This window comes from Cryptotermes secundus, unplaced genomic scaffold (assembly GCF_002891405.2).
Source record: "Cryptotermes secundus unplaced genomic scaffold, Csec_1.0 scaffold1316, whole genome shotgun sequence".
NCBI classification, from domain to species: Eukaryota; Metazoa; Arthropoda; class Insecta; order Blattodea; family Kalotermitidae; genus Cryptotermes; species Cryptotermes secundus.
The window spans coordinates 301174-305205 of NW_019732003.1; positions in this window are offsets into that span (position 1 = coordinate 301174).

A 4032-nucleotide genomic window follows, 5' to 3' on the forward strand; every position below is an offset into this window, starting at 1 on the left:
CAGCAACCACGGTCCTTTTCAGGGCCAACAAATTATTCCGAAGAAGTGGGTTGTCATCGGAGTAATGACAAAGACACACGTTGACAAGAGAGCCCCACAATACAAACTAATTCCCATATTTATCACACTCCTCTTAAAAACAGCCGTATTACAGTGCTGTACATGAAAATTTAATTTTTTTTGTGTGTTATAATTATGAATGTCTGAATTTATTGCCATAAAAGCCTTGTATTTTTTGATAAAGCATGTCACCTCCAATATATATACAGAGAAGGTAATGTTAAAACATTGTAATCTTTAAAATTTGTCTACATGACGTGCGACTACTAATACCACTAATCACTCGAAGAACCCACTTTTGCAATTTAAAAATGCTTTTACTTTCCCCATCCCCACCCCACAATAAGATACCATCTGCTGTCTAAAAAACGTAAAAATTATAATATACAAACTATAATTTTGCCAGTGTTTCTATGTGGGTGCGAAACTTGGTCCCTGATAATAAGGTAGGAACACAGACTGAAGGTGTTTGAGAACGGAGTGCTGAGAAAAATATTGCACCAAAGAGAGATGAAATAACAGGAGGTTGAAGAAAAGTGCATAATGAGGAGCTTCAAAACTTGTGCTCTTCGTCAAGTACAGGGACACTTTTAAAAGCTACTGACAAGCTCTGACCTCTGTGCTTCACCACAACCAGTGCACTGCTGGCCATGAAGTGCACGCAAATTTCCGATGACAGCCTTCTTGACAGCTGATAACATTTGGAATGAAGGAAAATAATTAACTTGTAGACCTGTACATAGCATTATGTTACACGGCAGGCAGTGCAGTTCATGCATGGGAGTTTATGATTTGTCAGCAGAAGGCAGTACTTATCAATGCCATGAGCCATTTGTTCCCAGTTAACAGTTAGCCAGCAGTGTGGCATGACATAGTTTGCTATACTTTAGGGCAACGTATATTTTTGTACAACGCCTACGTGAAATATGGATCTACTGGAAAGTGTGAGCAAAAATTTCACGACGAAAGAATTCCCAGCAGACAAACAATTCATAATTTGGTGAGTAAACTTAGAACAACAGGACTCTTAATAGACAAGAAAACAAAACAGAAGCATTGAGTGCTTACTAAAGAAAAGTTAGATGATACAGGGGTCAGATTTGAACACACATCCAGAAAATCACTGAAATGTCTAGCTTAAGAGATGGGAATGTCGAAGTCTGATGCAAGAATGGCAACACAATTCCTGAAGCTTAGACATTATAAAACAACAGGAATCCATGCCTTGCAGCTGTGTGATTCCCTTAGCATGGTTCGTTTTGGAAGTTGGTTTCTAAAGTCTGTCATCAAAGGTGACATCAACTGCAATGACATTCCTTTCTGATGAAGCATGGTTTAGATATGCAAAATAATCGCTACAACAGTTCACAGAATCCACATCTAACCCATGAAGTCCTGCTCCATCCAGTGAAAATTTGTGTCTGGTGCGCTGTAAGTGCAAGGATTGTTGGGCCTGTGTTTTTTATTGAAAAAATTACTTGCAAAAGATATGTACAGTTCATTCACAGGCAGTTCTTTTCATAGTTAACAAAGGAAAGGTTCTATGGCTGATTTCAGCCCACACTGCACATATGTCTGTGCAGGTTCTGTCCAGTGTCTTTGGGGACAGAATTAGCAGTGATACTTGGCCAGCACTTTCACCTGATCTTAATTCTTGTGATTTTTTCTTCTGGGTTTGTGTGACAGGCAAAGTTTACAGCAGTAACCCTCAGTCACAACAAGAACTGAAAGAAAACATTTGTAGGGAAATTCCAAATATTCCTCCAGAGCGCCTTCATAAGGTACATTAAAACCTCTTCTGCCAGTGAAAGGAATGTCTTTGTGTAGAGGGACAGCATTTTCAACACCTCCTGTGATCTGTGAACAAGGGCAAGCACTTACCTTCATTCCAAATGTTATCAGTATGTGGAGTCACTGACAAAGTTTGCATGTGCTTCACAGCCAGTGGGACACCGGTCACGTTGAATGCATCAAGTTTATTATAAAGCACCCTGTATAATTTGAATGTAATGTTCACAAATTAGGGTCATCAATTATTTATCATATAAATAATTTGTGTCCGCACGGTATTATTTTCCATTTTCTACTTTTATAAAAAGATGTCTTCATAAAAGCCCCAAATCTACTGTACATGCTACAATAAAATTACATAAACAAAACACACCCATTAGACCTATAATCAACTGGAGTAATGCCCCCGCTTACGAATTGGCAAAACAACTATCAAAAACATTAAACAATTACTTACAATTACCATATACATACAATGTTCGTAGTCCCATGCAGCTAATGACAGACCTAAAAGACGTTGTGCTCAACAAGAATATGAAACTTTGCTCGTTTGAGATAGAAAATATGTATACAAACATACTGAAAATGGGTATTAAAAACATAATAAATAAAACACTAGAAAATCAAGGAACCAAGACAAATGTACAAAAAGAAATCACGCAAATATTAAGTACAGTGATTAAACAAAATGTTTTCCAGTTTAACCAAGAATATTACAAACAAACAGACGGACTGGCAATGGGAGCTCCAACATCATCAATACTGGCAGATACATACATACAACATATAGAGCGCACACAAATATATCCCATCCTAATAAAGCATCAAATAATTGCATATTTTAGATACGTTGATGACATATTGATAAAATATGATCAAAGACAGAAATGAACACCATTCAAAATATACTACAAAATAATGAGTACGACATAAATTTAACCAGCAAAATACCCCCCCCCCAGAAAAGACTAAAACAAAATACACATGCAGACTCGCAGCAACAAAAAACAAAGTGGGTTGCTTTTACATATAGCAGCAAGGAACTAAGAGCAATCACAAAACTTTTCGAGATACGGAAATAAAGGTGGTCTTCCGTACACGGAACACAATACAAAATATACTAAAGCCACAGTCACAAATTTATAAGTATAATAGAAGTGGAATTTATCAAATGAAGTGTCTAGATTGCCTGTTGAAATATGTCGGACAAACAGGAAGAACATTTGGAAGACCAAATATAAAGAATGTATTCACGATATAAAAAGTAACAATAGTAACTCAGGATATTAAGTCATATATTGAACACCGGACACACATACGGCACAATAGCAGACACCATGGAAATCATAACAATGGGAAGAAAAGGAAAATATCTAACTACACTCGAGAAGAACCATATTTACAAAACTAGTAAAAAAGATTTACATACGAATGACACCAACATCGACGCACACAACCCTATATTTGAAATACTATACAAAATTACACAACATAACACTATACCCTCCCCCCTCTCTCCCCACTCCTCACAACCAGGGCATATAAATACAGGTACAAACACACCTCATTCGCACTAGTAAAGACAACACCACACACTGTGGAGGAAACATGCAAACCAGGGGCATGTGAGTACAACGTAAACAAACATAACATAATAGCAATACCAAACAAATAGAAAACAACATTAATCTAGGGATTTTATAATTACATATGGCAGTCATAACTGACAAGTAGGCTACAAATGTGAGGGTCAAGCTGCTGAAAATACACCCTGGACAGACACACATTTGTGAACAATGGACGACACCCTGTGTGAGGTGAAATAAAATGCACAAAAATGTTGGTATAATAGAAACTTTAAAGGATTTTATCTGGCTTTACCTTGAAAAGCGTGTGATTTTAACACTGACGAACACAGTGTAGCAGTTTTAACATAATTTAATAAAATATTTGTAACATATCAAGACACCTGAAGATGGCCATTTGGGGTCGAAACATATAGTGTCAAAGTGTATAATGTTAAACTAAAATTAAAATTAAGTAGTGAATAAACAAGTGTTGCAATATTGACAGATGATAAATACATGGACGTTAAGAGAATTGTTTTATTTTCCTGTCACCAGTTTTGTGGACTTGCAATTTGGGAGTACAGTACATCAATCCTCTGTGCAGTATAACACT